The following is a 24,874-nucleotide window of genomic DNA, read 5'->3' as shown; positions in this document are numbered from 1 at the left end:
CTGCTGCAGCAATAATCTTCCCAAAGGAAACAGGGAAGAGGGAAGTGGGTGAAGTAAGCCCAGATGGCAAATGCCAGACTATTTAAAAGGGTGTTGCAACAGCCATGATTCCCCATTCACTCCTCAGAGCTCTGGAAGCAATGGCTGATCTACGCTAGCAGAGGATGTAGTCCAATGCCTCTACTTGTTTCCCTTAGTGTGATGTGCCTCTTCATGGCCTGTGAAAGAAAGAGTGCTTGGGAATACGAGCCATCTGTAAGATTTAATTATTTTAAATGGATTATATCTTGAGAGGTTTTAAAGTAACTTTTCTCTATCACGCTGAGAACTTTCAAAGATAAGCTGTTTGATTTATGGATTAGTTCCTAAATATAAAGATAACTAAATTGCCTTGTCTTGCAAGAAGAATGGTGACATCTGGTCATAAGATGTTCAAATTTATTTTTTAATTTTGCTGATGGATGAATGTTGAGTGGCTGATTGCTGCTAGATCTTTTCAAAGAGTTATTTATATAAGATTCTGAGCTGAACTTTCCCTAAACTAGTGACAATGTCACTTCAAGGCGTTTTTACCCAAGGGCATATGTCAGCTTCCTCAGACATGGTCTTGTGTTTTGTATTTTTGATCACAGACTTAATTTCTGTGACGTGCAAACATCAAATACTTTTAAAGTTGTTGGCTTAAGCAAGAATTTTCCAAGCTGACTCTACCTAAGGGTGACCTAATTTGAACCTGACTGGACCAAGTTGAATTGCTTTGTCCAAAGGGCTTGGAGGGGGCCTGTGTTCACTCCACACTTGCACAGAAAGGGTTAATGAAAATTAAGAAGGGGGCCTAATTAACCCAACAAGCTACAGCTGAGGGGAATCAAGTGGCTAAGTAATCTGATTAAGTGAGGGAGCCCAGCTGAGGAGGAACAAGCTGGGCTGGATTTATAAAGGAAGGAAATTTGGCAGCTGAGGGGGCTGTTGGGAATAGACTATAGTCACTCTATGGGAGGAGAGCATGGTGAAGCTGGCAGACCCAGGAGGTAAGGAAAGGGCTCTAGGAAATACTGCAAGGTCTGGAGTGGAACAGACCTTGACTGCTGACTAGAGGGTCTTTGAGCCAGAACCTAGAGAAGAGGGGCAGGCCTGGATTCCACAACCAGCCACTGGAGAAGTGGCACTGGCTGGGCAGTGAATAGGAAAACTGCCTGAGCCTCTGTGTGGGAAGAGACTTTCCAATCCTGGGAGGGGAAACCATTTGGTGACCTGGCTGGAGGACCAAGTCACAAAGAGGCAGCAACAACTCGTGAAGCAAGAGAGGGGCTGCAGACCGAGAGAAAGAGGCAGAGGATGGCATGCAACTGCGGGAAAGGCCATTGACCTCATGAGCTATCCCCCAGAGTGACCAGGAGGAGGTGCCATGCTAGCAGTGAGTGGACCAACCATCATAGGGGTGCTCACACACATAGAAAACCAAGGGTAAGGCTGAGAAGCCTCACCTTTAGGTCAGCAAGCCACCTGAGGGAAGATTGAGGTTACAGAATCCTAAAGACTGATCAATTCCCTTAGTAAGAGGAAGTCACAATATCAATAAATAGGCTATACCAGCCTGTGACCAGTCTTTCCCTGCACCCAAAGAAAGCCCACAAGGAGAAGCAATGTGCTGGGAATACTATCTGGCTCCTTGACTGCAGTTCCACCTCCTACCCAATGAGAGTCCAGAAGACCGCAAGAACTGAAGAGTTCACCAAACACCCTCTTACGTTAAGTACCATTTTCCTTCTTTCTGTTATTGGCTGTTGGAAGACGTCCCAGCTTTTTATTCTTTAACTTAAAGCTTTGAAAGTCGCTGTGTGTATGAACACCTGTGAAATTCACGCAGGGAGAGCTCCAGAAAGAAAGTTCCTCTGATGTAAACTGCCTTAAAACATAGTCTCACCAAGATACTCATTAAAGTGCAGGCTGTGTTCACAATTTACAGCTTTAAGTTTCGTAGGATTCGTAAAGTAAAAGTTGTCAAACTTCCATTTATCAGCGTGTTCTTTAAAGGCCTGCATTTATAATATCTTTGGAGAAGGGGGAAAGGGCTAGCCACTACCTAAGAACTTAAATCTAAGGAAGAATCTTTGTAATTAGATCTTAAATTGTGGCTCGGATATTAGATGGTTGATTTCAGTATCAAAATATTTAATCAGCTTCAATTTATAGATTTCATTGGGGTTTATAAGCATACAGCCACTTCCTGAGAACCCTACCTAAGACTTATAAGGACTTGTTGTATTAAGTGACTTAAGTAATCTGTTCATCACATTCCAATTCAGTATGCCGCTAACTTGTTGTTTTGATAGCTGTATTGTGTTTTCTTAGCTTAGTCTAGTAGTAACTTAGCTTTGATATACAATCCTAGACTTTAAGGTCAGAAGGGACCATTATGATTGTCTAGTCTGACCTCCTGCACAACACAGGCCACAGAATCTCACCCACCAACTCCTGTAACAAACCCCTAACTTATGTCTGAGTTTTGAAGTCCTCAAACCATGGTTTAAAGACTTCAAGGTGCAGAGTATCCTCCAGCAAGTGACCCATGCCCCACGCTGCAGAGGAAAGGGAAAAACCTCCAGGGCTTCTGCCAATCTGTCCTGGGGGGAAATTCCTTCCCAACCCCAAATATGGCAATCAGCTAAACCCTGAGCATGTGGGCAAGACTGACCAGCCAGACACCCAGGAAAGAATTCTCTGTAGTAACTCAGATCCCACCCCATCTAACATCCCATCAGAGGCCATTGGGCGTATCTATCCCTAGTAGTCGAAAATTAGGCTATCCTATCATATCATCTCCTCTATAAACTTATCAAGCTTTGTCTTAAAGCCAGATATGTCTTTTGCCCCACTGCTTCCCTTGGAAGGCTGTTCCAGAACTTCACTCCTCTGATGGTTAAAAACCTTCGTCTAATTTCAAGTCTAAACTTCCTGATGGCTAGTTTATATCCATTTGTTCTTGTGTCCACATTGGTACTGAATTTAAATAATTCTTCTCCCTCCATGGTATTTATCCCTCTGATATATTTATAGATAGCAATCATATCTCCTCTCAGCCTTCTTTTAGTTAAGCTAAAAAAGCCAAGCTCCTTGAGTCTCCTTTCATAAGACAGGTTTTCCAATCCTTGGATCATCCTAGTAGCCCTTCTCTGTACCTGTTCCAGTTTGAATTCATCCTTCTTAAACATGGGAGACCAGAACTGCACACAATATTCCAGATGAGGTCTCACCAGTGCCTTGTATAAAGGTACTAACACCTCCTTATCTCTATTGGAAATACCTCGCCTGATGCATCCCAAGACAGCATTAGCTTTTTTCATGGCCATATCACATTGGCGGCTCATAGTCATCCTGTGATCAACCAATACTCCGAGGTCCTTCTCCTCCTCTGTTATTTCCAGGTAATGCATCCCTAGATTATAACAGAAATTCTTGTTATTAATCCCTAAATGCATGATCTCTCACTTTTCACTATTAAATTTCATCCTATTACTCTTACTCCAGTTTACAAGGTCATCCAGATCTTCCTGTATGATATCCCGGTCCTTCTCTGTATTGGCAATACCTTCTAGCTTTGTGTCATCCGCAAACTTTATTAGCACATTCCTGCTTTTTGTGTTTTCTTGATTGTTGTTCAGTGGTTTTAATAAAAAGTATAAAACTGATAGTCACATTTCTTTCATTAAGGAATATGGGATCTCATTCAAGATTTGAGGGGATACCAGCTGCTCAACTTGAAATCCTGACCATCTCATCCTAATTACCCTTTGGTTCTCATAGGCCCATGTATCCCTCACAGTCTGAATGCAGATTTCACACTTCCTTGATCTGCTACTATTATTATCCCAGTTATTCAAAGGTTTCCGAGGGGCAACTATTAGCTTGTTCTTGGAATAGCAATGGGTTGGTTTAGAATACCTGTGGCAGACACACCATGTCCCCAAAACTTTATAGGGACTGCCTATGCCTGGCAACAAAATTTGAAAACAACCACAGAAGACCATCTGGGGAGAGCCCTATGTGGCAAATTCCAGCCTACAGCAGAATTCTGTAGCCAAGTAGAACTAACATAAATAAATCAGTTAAAGACAGTATATGGTACAGACAGGCAAGCCCATCACTTTAGCAGAGTTAGTGGTCACAACTGTAAGAAGGTGATGTTGATTTAGAAAGAGGATATTACCTCTAATATGAAATGGGATGGATAACATCTCTCTTTAATGCATATTGTTATGCTATCAGCATTGGGCATTGGTAAATGCCAGCTATTCGTAAATGCATGTCCAATCATTTCTTATTGACACATAAGATTCTTTCTCAACCACTAATAACCATTAAACTATATAGCATTGCAACTGAAGTTAATGTGTGCATAACAAATCCCATTCTCAGTGATTTATACCACAATCATAAGGTTGTCTCTGTTGAAATATGGCATTCAACTCTCTTCCCCCTTTACATCCTATAGCAGGGAGGGGAAGATCTTGCAAACTACACACAAGAGATAGTGTTGTTTTTTGTTGTTTTTTTTTAAATAAAAATTCTTGATTCATGTTATATCTCCCCACATGTCATTGCCCTTCTTTCTCCCACATAGGATTCCCCAAAACTATTTATTACAGCTTGAGGGATGCAGTAATTCTCACAGCCTGTATGATACCAGCAGGCAAAAGAGGATCTGAATCAGATAAGTGTGTGAGATATAGCAAATGCATCTACCCTAAGCTCTCTTCTCCTTCCTGGGAAGTTATTTCAACCACTCCTCAGCTTGGTGCTTGGGTTTTTCATCTTGGTTTGTTGCCCTACTGCAACTTGAGAGAGAATGTATGTAGGACTGTGGAAGGGTATACACTTCTTCTAGGAAGGGTCCAAAAATAATTCAAACCCATTTAGTAAGTATCCATTTCATTTCCCTACTCTAGTTAGAGGCTGTTTAAAAAGTTCTTTCTCAACTATTGTGAAGTCTGATTTTACATTAATATGCATATATTTCCTTTCATCCATTTAAGAATGTGATAAACAAGCTGTTTCCCACTGATGAAGAACTGAACACGGTTTGAAATACCACTTACTTGAAATTCATAAATCAATCCGACCATAACTTGGTTTTCCCCCTCTATTACTCAGAAAATGACAGACAGCTAATTCCACTGAGTGAAATTTTCTGTTCATTCATGTATTGTTCCATCTAAGTTTTGAGAGTTGACTTCTTTTCCATTTAAACAGTGCAGTTTAAAGTCAAAACAGCACCTCTATTAATAAGACCTGCCTTGTTGTTAAAAATGACAGAACCCTGTTCCTATTTAAAATTATGGTTAATTCCTTATTTAATAAGAGACTATTTGCACGGTAATATATTCTCTTAGGGGGGCATGTCTACACTTGCAATTTAAAGCAGAAAAAGTCCCTTTTTTGCACAAAAACTGTGGGAGTGTCTACACTTGCCAATGACTTTTTGCAGTGAAACTTAAAAGTTTCACCACAAAAAGAAAACCACCTCCATGAGAGGTGTACAGCTCTTACCGGTGATGTTTTTGAGGTGATGTGCAAGTTTACATTCCTCCTGTTTATACAGCTTTAGCCTCTGCAGGATATCCCACAGGGCCTAGCTGACCACTCTGGCCAGCAGCTCTGCTGCTTTGGTGCCAGGTAAACCGATGTCTGCCCCTCCCCCTGTAAAACCCCAGGAACTTTGAAACTCCCCTTCCTGTTTTCTTGGCAAGTGCTCACCTATCATCTGGCCAGGTGACAATGGCTGCTCCACGGAGCAAACGATCCCCTGCTTGGAGCAATGCAGAGCTACTGGAGCTGATCCATGTTTGGGGAGAGGAGGCTGTGCAGGGACCCAGGGTGCCCCGCGATCACCCCACCCCACACTTCTCACAAGACCCATCGTCAGAATGGCGAGAGCTGCGCTGTGAGATAGCTGCCCTAGAGCGCTGGTCTCATCAGCGATGGAAGTGCTGCTAATGTAAACACTCTCTGACGCCTGAGGAATTAAGTGAGAACACAAACCAGCACTTTACTTTCACCATTTCCCTAGCACCGGTGAAACTTAACAGCGCAAAAACTCTGCAAGTGTAGACATATCCTTAAAGATAGGAAACAAAACTGCTGTATAACTCCACAAAATGTATTTGAAAGTGTAACCGTCCTTTAATATACCCATAGAGAGACAGACCTATATAAATACAAGGGAGAGTCAGAAAACTTGTGGCCAGATTCTGATACCCTGACTCACACTGAATAGCATCTTACTTCACAAATATCCTCATCAACCTCATTGTAATGTCCATGGATGAGATACTGCTCTGTGTGAGTCAGGGTATCAGAACCCAGCTCACAGAGGGCTAGATTCTGATTGGTCCATGTACCCAGTAAGGAGAAAAAAATCCCCTCCTTCCCCACCACTTCCATCCAGTATCCTCTGCATCAAATACACCGGTGTGCAGGAGTAAGGCAGCACCTGGTTAATACTCTGCCCCTGTCATGCATGCAGTTGGAGCTTTGGCACAATTATCGGTCACATAAATCCTGTGAAACCACCCAATACACAGGGCTCATGGCATAGCCATAACCTTAAACTAAGGTGGACTGGATCACCCCAAATTTTACTAAGTGCTGTGACTTTCCAATAACTTGTGATTTTTGGTTTCTATTTGTAACAGAGGAGCAGATTTCCAGGTGCCTGAAATTGTTTTAATGCAGAAAACATACTGTATCCAATTTCTTCTAACCTTCTAATATAAAAAATAATCTTATGTGCATGCAACAAAATTAACACAGCTAAATATTTTTGATTCACTTCCTAATGTGTCAAGTAGTAGTCCTTTGCTGTTGTGCAAAGTGGCACTTGCGTCTTTAACCTCCAGTTTTTGGTGCAATGTGTAATGGTTCATTTAGCTAATCACCTTACTCCATCCTAGAAATTGTCATGGCATGACTGGGAGCTGAAACTCCCATGTAACTGTAATACCAACAGACCCCCGCCCCGCCACCCTCGGTCATCTCTGTCGGCAGGCAGGATTGAACCTGGGACCTCCGGAGCTTGGTATATAAGCCTCTACTGCATGAGCTAAACGCCACATGGCCCTTAGCTAAGGCTGTAGCAGACTCATTAATCTCTAAGTGGTCTCAGTGCCACTAGAGGGGACAGAGTACTACACCCACAAGGGGTGTGGGTTACATAAGCACCAAAGTTAAGATAAAATATATTTAAAACAAAGCTATAGTAGAAGTTACTTCCAGCAGATTCCTTCAGAGTTGTCTGTGCATGCCTGTTACAGCTTCTGGCTACTTTGAATGAATACCTTGATATAAAAAACTCCGTCTTCTTTTCCTAAGCAGATTTGAAACTAAAATATCAGTCAGACTGAGTTATAATAAATCTGCCATTTGCTTATGGCACCAAAAAAAAAAGGTACATTTGGCCTTCCCGGGTATCTTGGACTATCTTATTCCCTCTGCAAATCATTCACCATTTCATTCCCAGATAACACGAGAGAACCTACCCAAGGTAGACTTACAACATTAGTGTTGATTTCTGCAGTGTAACTTAGCAGTGTACATCTGCTGGTTCCATCTTTGACAGCTCACTGAGAGGAGAAAGAGAACTTCTCAAGGCATATCCTCCCCGTTCCCCCTACACAGACTGTCTTACTTCCATAGCTCCTCTTGTTGACACTACTTCCCAGAGCACTATGGATTCTCTTTCTAAGAGAAGGAAGATCAGCTACAGCTGGTTGGAAAATAAGGGGTTTTCATGGAAAATTTTGGAAAAAATGTTGTGTGTTTTTGTTGAAACTTTTTGAAGAAAAATTTGATTCTTCAATGACATAATTTGCCCCCCCCCCCCAAAATGGAATATCTCACTTCAAACTAGTACAGTGGTGCCTCATTGGAGTTGTTGTTCAGCTTCCTTAAATTCCTATTCTTGTCTATCGACCTGTCTCTGTGCCTGGACTACATGTCTCATGATACGCTGCCTTTTCCTATCATTGCAGGGATAGGAGAAATCAAGAGTCCCTGTCTGTGGTGCATCATGGAAGACTTAGTCGAGAAGGAGAGTCTGGTTCAGGGACTGTCGCATAAAGCACTTGAACTACAACTTGCAAGAGGGAACACAGTGCATTTCGAATCACAATATTTTAGTTCTTCAATTGAAATGCTGAAATTTCCCACAGAAAGCGGACACTCCTTTTGAAAATAATTGTTGAATCAAAAGCCTGTTTCCTACCGAACATGGAAGAATTTTGACCAGCCTTAAAATTAACAACTATACCACTGAAGGAGGAGAAATATCCAGGGTTACAAGTGTTTCTGCATCACCTGTAACGTTAATAAAGGTTCCTTTTTTAAAGCATAAGACTTTTAAAGGGCCTAAGAATGTTTTTCACCAATCCAATAGCATGCATACTACTCATCCAGGTGCAGTTGAAATGAATGAGGGTAATTACATATGTGAAGGAGGAAAACACAGGGCAGAAGGAGGAGGAGATGTTTGTCTACCTGTTGAACTGGGTAATTGGTAGGGTCTGAAAATAAGGGTAAAATCTCCACTAGAGGGAAGTGTGGCAAGAAGCCAGGGGGAAAGACTGTAGTGAAGATATTTGCAGATCTAGAGATCCATATGTTTTGGAGGCTGACTGTAGTATGGGGTCTGCTGAGAATCTAAAAGGGGGAGATGTGTACTTTGAAGAGGCATACTCTTGTAGCGTGTCACCTGGACACAGGGTCAGCATGATCCAGAGCCTCACGAAAGAGTGGCCAGCTCTAATAAATTGTAAATGTGCTAAGATCTTAAATTTAACAAGATCCCATGTGTGTATAAATATATTACATGATTCCTTTGACAACTGGGCCAAAGAAAATATCCAGGCAAGAGGAGTTGAAACATTGCTATTCCTATCCAGTGAACCTAGATTATATCTCAGCACACAACACATTTCCTGGGACTCCTAATCAGATACTCACCAAGTATTGAAAATACCACAGGAGGAAAGTACTTCTTACTTCACAAACATTTTCTGCAAGAATTATACCAAAAAGAGTTACTATATTGAAAATAACTATGAAAAGCTTTATGTCCAACAGTAAAACCATTTTAAAGAGCTAAATTGTCAGCAGCATTACAGTTCTTCACTAATGTATGTCCAACATTTGCGGGTGCATCCATTTGTGTCCAGAAGTGTACCTTTGTGCATGTCATCTGCTCTTTTGAGTGCACAGATACGGGTTTGGCACATCCTAGTAAGATGGTGCCTGGAAAGCACACAGATATACTCACCTCTTAGAATGCTCATCACTTTAACTGTTAGCATGCTTTGTTATATCAATGCACAGGCCCTCATTAGGTTATTCCCTTACTTTAATTGAGGGTGTTCATTTGGTTTCAAACTACCAGAACTGAAACAGCTATGAACCTTGGAAGGAATGCATTACAAATACATGCCTAGGCTCACTCCTCCTTATCAACCCCTCTACCTGCTCTGGCGGTGTAATACTTCCTTCTGGCTTGACTTGGCTACAGCATAAATGAAAAGGAATTCACAGTTAGCTTTATATCTGTTTTCTAATGAGAGCTTTGTTTGCGTTTCTCTTCATGTATGGGCAGATTAATGGATAGACTGTAGTACTATATTTCCATCAAAGGATTCTGGGGATACCATGAACTGAGACCACAGCTAACGTAACTTAGGATTTTTCCAAAATGCAAAAAGGAATTCACGCCGTGCAATTTGTTGCAGGTCATTTTTTGTTTTGTTTTTGTTTTAAAGTACAAAACATGGATCCCAGACCATTTTTAAAATTTAAAAGTATTTTACAAAGCAAAACAATTATAGATTAATAAATGTTAAAATTATGTCTCTGCGACTGCTATTGTCTTTATGAAAACTCTGTTCCCTTTAGTAGTGGAACTACTAATTTCAGATCTGAAGGTCTTTGGTTTAAGTCTTTACGCAGATTTATTTCTCATAACATAATGTTTGCCCAAGTTCTTCCTCCATTCATCTAATCTTTCACACTCAAAATATGAGCCTTCATGGATAATGTTTGCATTTTGTGCCCTGCAACTCTTACCCGACCCACATAAATTAGTCTCTCAGGGTTACTGATTACAAACATGCTATGAATTATTATTGAATTATCAGAGGAAACTATAGCAAGAGAAGTTCACATTAAGTTGTTTGGTAATTCAAGAATGAAGGCTATTCAAGAGGGCCATTAGCAACTGGGAGCATAGAAATCTTTAAATATTGTCAGGTTATCAATTTTGCTGTGTTTACATCATATCTAGAAATGAATTAATTCCTTTGGTGCTTCGTGTTATGTATTTTTCTTGTGTAAAACACCAGGAAGGGTACATAGAGTAGGAGTTTATGGAAGAAATACTATTAAAATCAAAACTGTAAAACATATTTGTTCGTATTTATGCTTAATTGTTCATTCACCTGGTGTGAGCTATAAGCCCCCCAGTACAGATAAGAACACATGATCTCTGCTTGGAAGGGCTTATAACGTAATTTAAGATGGGATGCATTGAAGACAGAGCAAAACAGTATGGGAAAGATTTAAGATAGAAGAATGAAAGAACCATAGGTAAGCTTACATGGACAGAGTCTCATCCAAACCCACTGAAATCAATGGGAGTCTTCTCCACTGACTTCAGTGGGCTTTGGATCAGGACTAATTCACCAAAGGCTAATGCACAGTTGCATTAGAAAAGAAAAGGAGGACTTGTGGCACCTTAGAGACTAACCAATTTATTTGAGCATAAGCTTTCGTGAGCTACAGCTCACTTCATCGGATGCTTCATCGGATGCTGTAGCTCACAAAAGCTTATGCTCAAATAAATTGGTTAGTCTCTAAGGTGCCACAAGTCCTCCTTTTCTTTATGCGAATACAGACTAACACAGCTGTTACTCTGAAACCCATTAGAAAAGAAGTTTGTGTTGCTTTTTATAAGAACTAAAATAGATATGTCTTACCTGGAGAACTAATTGTAGGCATTGCACAAGTGGGTCTTTAAAGGGATTTGAATGAGAAGTAGGAAGGGTTTACATAAGAATACAGGACAATGCTATTAATATTAATAATACAATATTAACATACTTTTTGCAGTTCTAACGAAGTATTCAGAAAGATTTTTAATGAGTCTAGGTGGCAAAATGCGTATGCAGTTACACATTTAACTTGCACACACAACCACTATGCTTAAGCATGCAAAATGGGTGACTCAATACGTACATAGCTATAGCTGGCAATTTCCATACTCACGTGGCCAATTTGTGTGCTACAGTGGTAATTAAGCAAACTAATTAGAAACCATATTGTACTCTTAAACTCTTTAAATATCTGGCCCATTTGTATTACTAATGTCATTCAAGGAAATTACATACAGTAATTGCATACAGTAACTCCTCACTTACCATTGTAGTTATGTTCCTGAAAAATGCGACTTTAAGCAAAACGATGTTAAGCGAATCCAATCTCCCATAAGAATTAATGTAAATAGCGGGGGATAGGTTCCAGGGAATTTTTTTTTTTTGCCAGTCAAAAGACTATATTTATACACACACACACACACAGTTTTAAACAAACAATTTAATACTGTACACAGCGATGATGATTGTGAAGCTTGGTTGAGGTGTGAAGTCAGAGGGCGGGATATTTCCCAGGGGATGACTTACTGCTAAATGATGAACTAGCAATTGGCTGAGCCCTCAAGGGTTTACTCATTGTTAATGTAGCCTCACACTCTACAAGGCAGCACAAATGGAGGGAGGGGAGACAGAATGGCAGACAGAGACAAACTGTGTGTGTGTGTGTGAGAGAGAGAGAGATGCACATTTCCCCTTTAAGTATGCTGACCCCACTCTTAAGTACACTGCCTTGTTAAGTTAATCAGCAAGCTGAGATGGCAGCTGCTGCCAGGAAACTCCCTCCATCCTGAGCCCTGTTGTGTGTCCCCCCCAACTCTGTGGAAATGGGGTAAGAGGGGTGCAGGAGCAGGGGGGAGGGGGACACCCTGACATTAGCCCCTCTCCCCCTTCCTCCCAGCAAGCAGGAGGCTCGGGGAGAAGCTCCAAGGCAGAGGACAGGAGCAGCACACAGCAGTGGGGGGAGGGACAGCTGAACTGCCGCAATTGATAGCTTGCTGGGCGGCTGCCGCACAGGGAACTTAGGGGAGTGGGGAGCTGGTAGGGGGGCTGCCAGCCCACCCTGGTTCCAAGCCCCCACCAGCTAGCTGCAACGGGCTGCTCTTCCTGCAAGTTGTGGACAAACAGGCGGCTGCCATAAGTCATTATAAGGGAGCATTGCACAGCTTTAAAGGAGCATGTTCCCTAATTGATCAGCAAGGTAACAACGTTAACTGGGATGACTTTAAGTGAGGAGTTCCTGTATTTACTTATGGAAGGCTGATGGAATGCACTAATGTTGGGAGCTGAGAGACATGGTATCTAAAATGTTGCTTCTTTCTTCAAATATGTTGATCAAAATTTTTGTATGGGATTTTGGAAACTTAGGATAACAGTGTTTATGAAACATTTGCCTAGAAGACCCAAAATCAAAATGCACCATCCACCTGTAATTCATGCCTGCGTGGTGTGCCAGCTAGAGATTGATATGCCTGCTACAGCTTTGGCTAAAAGAGGTGTGTGTCTTTTTAGCTCATACAGTAGAAGCTCATGCATTAAGCTCAAGAGGTCCCAAGTTTGATCCCCACTGCTTACACCCCACCAAGGGGGCGTTGGCATTACACACCCATAGATTCTCCCATTACAGTCAGTTTGTATGTACTGTATATTTAGGGAACAAACTTGTTTGTTTGATTGAGGAATGTTAACTTGTGTGGAAAACTGCCTGAATGCATCCGATGAAGTGATCTGTAGCTCACGAAAGCTTATGCTCAAATAAATTGGTTAGTCTCTAAGGTGCCACAAGTCCTCCTTTTCTTTTTGCGGATACAGACTAATACGGTGGCTACTCTGAAACCTGCCTGATCATGGTTACTTCAGTCAGTTGTCTCCTATGCTATGCTTCCTAGAATGCCTGTGCTGTACATATGCCCAACATTATTGAAACATGAAAAGTCAGGACAGAGATTTGTGTGCTAGTTCAAAAACATGGTTTAATAACAATACTGTTTCTGAAAAGGTGATAATTTCTTAACCAGGGAACATTCACTACTCAATGAGATAATTATCCCTTATTCCAAAGACCTGTCTTCCTCCAAATGTCTCTGAAGAATTCTTTTGAGAAGCTCACATCTCAAATTATACTTTATCATTCCACCCCCACCCTACCTTCACACATAACTTAGAGACACACTACCTTCCTGAAAGCTATAGCTGTCAGCTGTTGGGATTGGTGAGAAATTAACCTCACAGACTCTCACTTCATGACAGTTTATTTACTGTTACCAGGTTTGTAATCACTCTTTGTATTTGTGAACGCATCATTCTTGACAGTTCCTAGCCTGATCATGGGCCATATACTACCCTCTATCTACGCACAGAAGTCCCAGCGATATCACCCCAAGAGGTTGATTGTTCAGCATCTTTTTGTTTTCCTAACCATAAAGACAAAGATAAGCCCCAAAATCAAAGAAAAAAAATCTCTGCTTTCTGCTTGAAACTTAGCAGTGCAATACTTAGGGGAACTGCAGACTGGTAGATTGCCTGATGTTAATAAGTTAGACTTTTTACCACTACCTTCATGGTAATTTACATAAACATTATCCATAATGGCTTGTGCTGGAACTTTTAATAATTTCTTAACTTCTGCAAATAGAGCTGACAGGTTTTGAATATGTCACTTTAGACTGAAATATACAGTAGAATATGATGCAAACTGCTTGTGACTTAGGTACAGTTCCTTAAATTGCTCTCTTTCTGGCTAACTCCAATAGAAACAGGTTGGGAATATTCACAAAATATGGCTTGTTCTGATGCAGATGATGCAAGATAAATTAAGATAGTTAACACAGATTTACATATTCTGAAGAACTTGTGTTTAGTTTGCACATTTGAATTAATGACAGGTTCAGTTTATTTCACTGATCCTTGGATCCCTTTAAGACCTTTCTTGTGCAATCCTATAGCAACTAATTGAAATAAGGCAGAAAAAAAGGGATCAAACCCTGAAAAAAAGGTTGCATTGTAGTTACAGTTTTGCTGAGCTTACATTGCTTGTGGCATTTCTGTCATCTCTGTATTTCACGAATTTATTAAATCTTGTTTCTTATGACAGCCACAGCTGATTACTGTTGAATCATCATTCAAACTTCAGATCATTCCTCTGTTTCTTGCACTTATTTTTAAATGGACTATAATTCATTGGATTTCATGCAGAAAGACAATTCAGACAGCATGGGGTAAATTTTCAAGGTGGTGAGTGGGAGGTACAGTGTAAGCACAAATCCGATTATTTGTTAATAGGATTTGTCTGCATCTCTTCTGCCTATTCCTTTGAAAATGTACAGCTGTGTCTCATTTACTGAGTAATCCTATTGGCAACAAACACCACCACCACCAGAAACTCCAAAGAGTGCTGGCCACGTGCTATGGTGGCTGTCTATGTAGGAGTCCCAGAGAAGGGCATGACATTAGTATTTCAAAAAGAAAAGGAGTACTTGTGGCACCTTAGAGACTAACCAATTTATTTGAGCATAAGCTTTCGTGATGAAGTGAGCTGTAGCTCACGAAAGCTCATGCTCAAATAAATTGGTTAGTCTCTAAGGTGCCACAAGTCCTCCTTTTCTTTTTGCGAATACAGACTAACACGGCTGTTACTCTGAAATCTATCATTAGTATTTCAGTTCCTAAACAAGTGACAATCAGGCACATGGCAAAATTTGTTTGTAAAACTATCCTACTCCTCAGTTGCTCTTTATCAGCCAAGTCAAATGCAGCATCACCATCAATAAGGTGGCCAAAACATTTCCCATTAAAGAAATGTTTGCCATCATTATCACTAACACTGTGCTGGCAGCTATCACTAAAGTGGGAGAGAGGGCTTAAAATGCTACATTGAGACAAATGTACAGTATTCTCCACAATGCATCAGCTATGTTGTTGAATGCCTGGGAGAACATCTGTCACACAGAGAAAACAACCTTGTCTTCCCACATGAGCTAAAAACAGTAGCAAATTGTCCATCCGTATATCAGTCTGTTCAGATTCTTATATTTCCACCTATCATTGTTGCATCTGAATGAGAAGATTTGCTTCCAACTGGGAGAAGAAATAGGTATGTAATGAACTGATAGAAAACTAGAATAATTGCAGGGGACTTATTAAGAAAGTGTTAAGTACATACGCTTCCTATTAGAGAATTTACTTCTGGGGGGAATTGCGCAGAATTCATATCTTCTACAGATTTCTTGTCTCCTCTGCAGAAAAATGGGGGAGCAAAGAAATCTGTGGGGAACACACACCCTTTCCCCAGCAGCCCACGCTCATCCGCTGGGAGCAACCAGAAGCGGAGAGCAGATCACCGTTGGGGGAGAAGGCAGGGCCTGGATGCCTGGGTCCATGGAGAGATGTTAAGGGGGTCAAGCTGAGTGCATGCCTGCATACCCACTCTCTCACTGTTGCTGCATCCTGGGCTTAGAGGCCTAGGGCTGTGTGAAGCAGGCTCTGTCCCTGTTACAGAAATGTAACAACTAAGCAGTCAGGCTGCTAATGTTCCCACTGTTGGTTAATTGTTCTGGTTCTTAGTCAATTAAGGCTCCTTTACCTTGCCAGAGTGGGCCAGAGTGGTGTAAAGGAGTTTTATTGTAAATGATAGTAATGGACTCCTCAGCTCCGGAGGTCTATGTCAGTGGTTCTCAAACTTTTGTTGAGACCCCTGTCACACAGCAAGCCCCTGAGTGCGACCCCCCCTTATAAATTAAAAAAAAAAAAGTTTGTATATGTTTAACACCATTATAAATGCTGGATGCAAAGCGGGGTTTGAGGTGGAGGCTGGCAGCTCACGACCCCCCATGTAATAACTTCACAACCCCCTGAGGGGTCCCCACCCCCAGTTTGAGAACCCTTGTCTATGTGCTTTCTCGCTTTTCTTCCTGTGCCAGAGAGGCACAAGGGGGTTAGATTACAGCTCAGGATCTATTTAACTTACCCATTTAAAAAAAATGCAGGACAATGATTAGCAAACTGTATGACTTTCATATGTGAAAGTCAGAGCAATTTAAAGCAACATTCTGCTTTACAGAACACCACACACCAAAGTAAAAGTAATGTAATTTATATGAAAATCCAGGATTATAACTGGAGTGCAGGTATTGGTTACTAAGTATTTGCAACTTTCCTGTGTTTAGGAAATGCTGAACAGTTATTGTGTTTGTTTTTTTTTTCTGTAGGGTAGTTTTAAAAAGTTGCCAAAATAAATGAAATGGGTGAGATTATATTGCATTATTTTGGGAAATAAAATATACAGAATTTTGCAGAATTTTGGATTTTTTGGCACAGGATTCCCCCAGAAGTAGGAATTATTAAATGTTTAATACACCAGCACATGGTCAATGACACTGTGAACAATAGACTATCCTATTCCCGGGAGAACGTTTTTTACCCACAATGATTAGATAAGTGAGTGTTTTTAGAGTCTCAAAGCAGGGACTGGGAGTACTGTTTTATACTCTGATATCCTGACCCATATATACAAGCTCACACCTGACATGTGATGCCAATGATTGTGTTTTTTTCCCTACAAACTGTGTTAGAGGTTTTGCAACAGTAGACATGAGTGAAATTTTAGTAAAGGACTAGAGGACGGACTTCTCTCTCCAGCTTTCAGTAGGGGGTGGAGAGTAATCAGTGTCACTCAGTACTGTATATTCCCATTTTCCCACCTTCCACGTGATCAGCTGTTGAGCTGGATCTGGGCAGAGAGGAGCATTGTAGCTTCTTACCACTTGGGGCAGCATTTTTCTCCTGCTGGTGACTGATCTCTGGAGCTGGGTTGGCATCTGTCACAGTTCAGAGCAACTGCACCTCTATTCCCCACTCATAGTCCACCAAGAGCACCTCCTTTAGGCTCCCAGCTCCTCAGCCATCAACTCTCTTGAACAGAGACCCGCATCTCTCTCCCTCCTGATGGGGGTGTTGAGGCTGCACAGCTCACTGATTTACACTGTGATATTCCCAGCAAGCCAGACTGCCTAAAAGGCCAGTATCTTGCTTTGCTTTCTCTCCAGAGGCTATGCACAATGTATTTCCCATAGTTATAAGTTACTTTACAACTATTTCTAAGCAAGTACATTTGTTTTTAAGGTGAAAGCATAACCGAAAAAACATATTAAAAACAATAAAAGTACCCACATGCATGCTAAAAAGCTTTTAGAGGTCATCCCCAACTCCAGCTTTGGGTTCCGATAGGTGTCATTCTTCAAAACACACAAATTCATCACTGTCTCAGATTCAGAATGAGAACCCAGACTGGGCAGTTCAGCTGTTTCTTTATACCTCGCGTACCTTGAATCTCCAGTCTCTGAGAATAGATAATCAGTAGACAATCACCCTCTCCTCAGAGTGTAGCTACAGAAGGCTGGGTTTTTGCACCACCGGGGATGGGTAATTTACATTACCCTCTCCTTCGGTATTCCCCAGGAAATCCCCTTCCCACTTACTGGCCCAAAAGGCCATCACATTTTCAGTATAGTCCTTTGAACTTCCAGGCCTAACCCCGCTTTCTCCCCCAGAGAGGATACATACAATCCCAGCCCACAATAATACATACATTTTGCATTTAGTTCAATGGATGCCACAGATATTTAAACTTAATTCAGTCAAGCCTCTCAAGGATGTACAAGAAATTGTCAAGTCTGTCAGAGCAGCTTCCTGCCTTTCCACCTTCATCCCACATGGGCAAAGAGTGCAGAGCAGAGGAGCCCAGTTGGGCAGGATGGGGGCTGAGCTTGCTCCAGAGAAGAGACTGAGATGGCTCTCAGAAGTATTAGTACCTTCTCCCTACCAACAGAGGTTCAGATATGGGGGAGAGGAGCCTGGGGCAGGGAGGGAGAGAACAGAAGACAAGCTCAAGGAGGGCCTAGCGGGAGGAGGAGACTGAAGAAGTGGATAATTTTACAGGCTCATGGTACTATGCAGAAATGCATCCCCCCTACATTGGTGGTAACATTAAATGTTGCCAGGTCTTGTGATTTTATCACAATACAATATCTGGTGTTTGTTTTTCTTAAAGCTTCAGCTCCTGGAGTCATGTGATTTTGTGAGATTCTTAGCCTCCATTTAAAACAAAAAGGTAAATTTCTCTAGATCTTGTGGTTATAAAGACAAGCTTGAAAAGTGACCCTAAAAGCTCAAAATCCACAAAGCAAATAAAATGTACCTCAAACTTATTATCTTCTAAGATCTCTTGATTGTTAAACCAATTTCTTGGGTTTTGAGATTATGGCACGTGAATTTTGAACATATGGGGCTGGCTTACAAGAAGCATAATTTTGTGGAATGTATTTCCCATCCTGTTACAATGACTGGGATTCAGAGGTTCAAGAAGCTGCAAATTGTTTCATTCTTGCTGGTGTCCAATTAGTTAAGAGCAGTCGTACTGGGTCAACAGAGCAAAGGTCCATCTGGCCAAGTATCCTGTCTTCTGACAGTGGCCGGTGCCAGATGCTTCAGAGGGAATGAACAGAACAATTTATTGAGTGATCCATCTCCTGTTTTCCACTCCCAGCTTCTGGTAGTCAGAGGTTTAGGGACACCCAGAGCACAGCATTGCATCCCTGACCAGCTTCGCTAACAGCTATATACCACCCTTAGTCTGTCCGCAGAACTAACAGCCCTTAAATCAAAACATCTTCCATTGATGGACTTATCTTCCATGAACTTATCTAATTCTTTTTTGACCCTGGTTATACTTTTGGCCTTCACAAGATCCCCTGGCAATGATTTCCATAGATTGACTGCATGTTGTACCCAGAAGTACTTCCTTAGGTTTGTTTTAAACCTACTGCCTATTAATTTTACTGTGTGTCCTCTGATTCTTGTGTCACGTGCATGCGTAAACAACACATACTCACTTTCTCCACACTATTCATGATTTCATAAACCTCTATCATATCCTCCCTTAGCTGTCTCTCTTCTAAGCTGATGTTCTAAATTGTTTAATTCTTAATCCTTTTAACCATTCACTCAATTGAAGAAAGAGAGACAGAAAGTCAACAGGTGGTCCCTGATGTTTCCCAGTAGAATCCTTTAGGGTTTTTCAGCTTGGCAAACCCTAGCATGGTGTAGTACCAGAGGAAATCAATGTTGCAAACAGTGGTGGAGTATAACTTTGCTATTAGGAGTTTCCAGATTGCTGAAAATTAGAGTTAATTTGTGGTAATAACCTTTGATATATTTGCTGTAAAATAATTCCACATGTCTGCAAAGTGGGTTTTTGTTTTTTAATGAAGTATAAGGGGTTGACATATGGTCTACAGTACTAGCATGCTTTTATATCCAATGAATTGGTATTGTTTTTCCATCATATTTTTTGAAGATGATGACAATGGATGCTATAAAGCATCAGAAATAGTATCATGATTTTGTAACTCAGGTGCTATTGGTACAGTGTCTGATGATAGGACTCTTGAGGATGCAGGGTGCATCTTTGTTCGCTACATTTCCATTATTCCATATTCAGAATAAATAGTCTGCCACATCTCTTCTGTCCTTGGTTAGTCTTGGAACCAATAAAATAAAATAAACTACCTCCCTATAATAATAGCAAACTGTCATTTCACTTTAATTGGGAAGTCATAAATGTGCCGTCCCCTCCTCCTCACTTTTTCATTTTCAGACTATGGTGTCATTTTTCTTTCTTCAGGCAAACAAAGTGCGTAGAACATCTTGTTTGATTCTCAACCCGCACTCCCATCTCTGTGCTTTTGAACAGAGAGATCAGGTCAGACCTTGGTATCTCATATGTCAAAAAAAATCATATTTAGTGCAAGTTAATGACTCAGTCTTCCCATCCTATGAATTTTCTTCTATTTCATTTACTCCATTGTTTCATCCATTTTCAAATGGCTTCATTTCCTGCTGGATCATTGACTGACTTTGTAACAGGTTCTCTTTCCACTGTGAACTTGCAAGGCAAATCACATTATATTTGTGAGCACAGAGATGGTATGTTCACCACAAAGGCAAGTGGTCTATTACAGATCTAGTGGTAATCCCTTTCGTGACCAGGTCAAATGAAAATAATATGACCATGCAAAATAAATTGTTATTTCTAAGCTTTTCATAAAGACCTTTGCTCAGCTATATACCACCCTTAGTCTGTCCGCAGAACTAACAGCCCTTAAATCAAAACATCTTCCATTGTAAAGCCTGCTAATTATTGCTGCCGCTAAGTGTTGCTCCATGCTGCTGTTTATTGAACAATGATATTATTAATGTAAGGGTTCTGACACTGAGTAAGTGAGGTCTGTAAGGAAACATCCACACCAGTTCTCCCTCTCAGCATTCTCCCTCCTCCCCACTTCACCTCACTTCTTCTGTCGGATTATCCTCCTGGACCATTTGACACAGGAGTTATGTGATGGCCAGGCTATTTAAAGCAAACATAACTGCTTATTTCGCAGAATGGTGGGAAACCAGAGGAGGGGCTGTCTATGAAGACCACTGGAGAAGCAGCCAGAAGAGTCTATGGGAAAGGATTTGTGAGGCCTATAGATATGCAGAATATAGAAGAATCCAGAGTAGGATGTGTAAGAAACTGACAATAACCTACAACATCCTGGACAAACCTTATGGAATTAAGCTAGACTTTATAGAATTAAGTTAAACCTTACTGAATTAGATTTAATACCTTTGTGGTCCAATGTATTAAAAATGCAATTGTGTATGTGTTATTGTGGAATTGTATGTACTCCTTTAGGAGGAGGGGGGTGCTAATGTAATTCCTTTGATTATCAGCTCCTTCAAAGGCACCCCTTGGAAAGGTTTGCATGTAGGAGTTCAAACTGGATTCACCAGGGACCAACAGACAAAGAATGGATTTTTGGATAAATAGCCTGCTTTTTAAACAGGCTCAGGGCCTTCTTCCTGATCCAGCAAGTGAACAGGATCCCTGGTCCATGGAGGGCCCCAGTCCTTAGGGAAGGGTTGGCAGGACTGGGCCTACTAAGGCCACATAAGACTGGATGCTGGTTCTGAGCTGAAGCTCTGATGAACTTGAAGTGATAAGGAACCCCCTTGGGTGGGGTTTTAAGGATTGCTCTTGCCAGGGCCCGGGTTAGGGTTGGGGTGATCTCTAGTAAGCTTATTAGCATACATGTAGTTTCTTTTATTGTTTTTTTAATAAGTTTTCTCTGTTGCACTTTCACCTTAAGAATAAAATAGGGTTGCATAAAATGATCTGTGTGGTATCTACCACGGTGGGCAATCACACTGTACTGTCTCTGAAGAGAAAGCAAGCAGGACTGCTTGGGCAGCCTGTCTCTGCCGGGAATAAAACAGTGAAGGCAGGGAACTGTTCAGCATTGAGGTACCCTGGGCAGAAGGGGGAGATATGTGTGTCTCCACCAAAGAGAGGTGATGGCCAGGAAGCTGGAAGCCTGAGCACGGGTGTACATCCTGTACCCTAGAGGGGGAATACAGGTGCATTTGTTCTGAACTGTGACAGGGAGTAGCAAATGAAGGAAATGGCCTGCGGAACAGAGTACAAGTGTCAGCGGGAGGCCCAATCTTACTATTGTCCTTGTCAAGAGGACTCAAGGTCAGGTCTTCCAGTGAGGATGGGCAGAAGGCCTCCAGTTAATTCTTGCATTACCAGGGGGAGACCAAAGCCAAGACCCTGGTGGAGAAAGGATTATTGAATTGTTAACTCATTGAGGGAAGCACCTGGTTATCCAGGGAGGGCAAAGAAGCTTGGATTGAGACATGTATACAGAGGGCATAAAATTGTTTTACCCTGGGAGCGAAGAAGGATTATTGAACCCTGAAACAGTAGGGGTGCAGACTTAGGTCCAGGGGACAAAGGAAATCTTTTGTCTGGTATGGACTTTTGTTTGGCTTGGGAAGGGAAGAGCTGATGGTTTGGAAGGCCAAACTACTTTACTAGAAGGGACTCTGAGGGTGAATTACCCTACTGACAGAGCAAGGCTTACTGTAGGAGTAAAACCCCAAAGAGGCATCAGTGGGGGGAAATTGAGACACTGATGCCAGAGATAAGTACATGCTACAGGCATGATACTGTATGGGCCCTACACTCATATTCAAACCATTGGGAGTTGATGCTATTCATAATATTTATGTTTTCATACACACACAAATTGCCTAGTTAAAAAAGCAAAGCTGAGGGACTATCCTTGAATGAGGTAACTTTGAGATGCAGAAAATCCAGATGACATGTGACCAGTAATTTGTATAATTTTCAGAGCAGCAATTAGTACAAGAATTTTCCTGCACTAAAAAGATTTATAAGGCACCTCTTTACCCTGTAATATTTAGAAGTGGGGTTCTGAAAGAGCCACTATCATATAATTGCAAATGAGGAGTTACACCTAAGAAACGACTGTGTCAGACACACTATGCGTTGAACTGTGAGGAAAATAAGGCACATGACATATGGATGCCTAATAACATCTCAGAGAAGTCACATTCACAGTCATAGTCAGCAGATTAACATTTTAACAAGAAGCTGTTCCCACCGGGATTGCCTCTTTCAGGTGACTGAGAAAACACTTCAAACTGTGCTGAGGAAAAGGAAAACTAGGGAAGGAAAACTCTGTTAGAGCCTTTAATACCAAAGAGTCCATTGAACTTTGTTTGGCAGTAGTGCTCATCTTATACACAGGAAAGATACTCTGACGAAGTGAGCTGTAGCTCACGAAAGCTTATGCTCAAATAAATTTATTAGTCTCTAAGGTGCCACAAGTCCTCCTTTTCTTTTTGTGGATACAGACTAACACGGCTGCTACTCTGAATCTGAGAGGTTGTTTCCCATACCAGCAAAACTGCAAAGCTCACAGAGGTGTGTCCTTAGTTATGCATGATCCTTTCATTGAACCTTATCTTTGTGTAATCCGTTGCTTGATGTATGTTATGCATCCCTCTCTTGCCTAATCCACAGAGGGTGTGAATCTGCTACAACTCCCAGCTAATGGGAGCTAGTTATTTAGCATCTTATGCTCCTAGCTCTATTCCTGGTGGTGTCCAAGAGGCATTGCACTTCTGTCATGATGAGTGATCTTTGCATACACCTCACTGTGTAGCCTGCTGGAAGTTTGTTCTCACTGTCTGATAGCATGGAAGGAGTCACACTTCATAGTGGAAGCTGTATCAGGGACCACAGGTCTTGAACGCCAGTCTACAGGGTTCTTAGAAGCCAGTAAGTCCTGACCTGCTACCCAGTAACCTATTCCATGCTAATAGTTGCCAGAACTGGAAGCTCAACCCTGACAGAGGATGCCAGTCCTGAGATCTGATTGGCAGAACTCTGGGGGTCCTGATTGGTTCCCTGCTTCTATTAAAACCAAGCACAAGAACAGGAATTTTTCCATGCAGATGGGTTTGCCTGATCAGGACTGCTTCACTTGTGCTACCTGCTCCTACTGCCTGCCTCTGACCTGCTGATAACCTGACCCTGCCTGCCTCCTGACCCCGGCTTCCCCTCTGTCCCGCCTTGGACTCTGAGCTCCTGGTATGTGAGACAGCCTGGCTCCCAACTCCTGTTCTGACCACTAGGTCAGGCCTCCCACATCCTGGTTGTGAAGAGCACAGAATGTGATGCTTTTGACACACTAGCATCTTCCTGACCATTAACTCTAATGAGCATGATCAGTCACCAGAAACTTTCAGTCAGAAGTTTTTCTTCTAACAATAGCCTACATGCCTAAAGAGAGCCCTCCACAGGATAGACAAAATAATAGGGAAAATAAAGAACTGCAAATCCCAACAATGTGCAGTCTAAGATATCAGGGTAACAAATGTATTTCTACAATAGAAATTCCAGCACAAACAACTGTTTTTTGAGGTTAGCCAGAGTCTTTTACAATAGCTATCGTGATTTGTAGTCTAGAGGGGAAAATAAGAGGAAGGGGGCAGTTTTGTTGTTGAATCACTTCATCACACTATGAATTCATATAATATTCAAATTACAGGTCATATTTCTTTCCCTCAGGGCTAAATGTAATAGTCCTAGAGCCACAAACACTAAAGGAGGTAAGTATTTGTATCATACTTGGTATACTCTTTTCCAGATAGACTAGGTTCTTTTTGAATCTCAGATTGTTTTTCCATTGGGATTGAGAGTGAGAAAGAAAATTTTATAATAAAGTCTCTCTCATGTGCTAATCAAATATTTTGTAATTTAATATTTGATCAAATATCCTTTCATGTATTTGAACATTGACTGTAATGCAACGATAAAGGCATTTGTCTAATATTCTTATAGCTTGAGAATTTTGACTCCCAGTTCTTTAATAATGACTTTTCGAAACACTAACAGACTGCAGCGGGGAGATCACTTCATCAAAATCAGAGTGGGAAATGTGCAACAAATTTAAAATAATATATTTTTTTCATAATGGGGGAATAGTGATCCTTACTCCCTGTGCTTAACAGCTAGACTTTACAGTTACTCTAAAAGGCTACTAAGGGAAGAGAGAAGCCATGTGAAAATGTGATTCATTCATTTGGAAATTGCTAGTGAGCAGAGTGATGTTTGAAAGCTAATATTTTTACATTTTGAGAGAGAATTTTGATCTTATAACATAAGATTTATTATAATGCCAGACTGCTGCTGAGAAAAGAGACTATTTAAAAAAAGGCAAAATTCCTTCATCTCAAAATTGAAAAGAAGCAGAACATTTTTAGAAGAGGAATGT

At 41.3% G+C, this 24,874-nt stretch overlaps 1 long non-coding RNA gene across 1 annotated transcript in view; it reads left to right on the top strand.

Moving 5' to 3' along the window:
* Nucleotides 1-11,948: 11,948 nt before the first annotated feature.
* LOC311524273 overlaps nt 11,949-24,874 on the top strand; it is a 47,297-nt gene continuing 34,371 nt past the window's right edge. Inside the window, exon 1 of the long non-coding RNA XR_014712515.1 lies at nt 11,949-12,018. This is a non-coding gene — a long non-coding RNA (uncharacterized lncRNA). The remainder of the gene's footprint in view (nt 12,019-24,874) is intronic.

This window comes from Lepidochelys olivacea (assembly GCF_965140295.1).
Source record: "Lepidochelys olivacea isolate rLepOli2 genome assembly, chromosome: 7".
In the NCBI taxonomy this organism is placed as follows: Eukaryota; Metazoa; Chordata; order Testudines; family Cheloniidae; genus Lepidochelys; species Lepidochelys olivacea.
The sequence above is the reverse complement of the archived record's forward strand: the minus strand, read 5'-3'. Positions and strand labels throughout refer to the sequence as shown.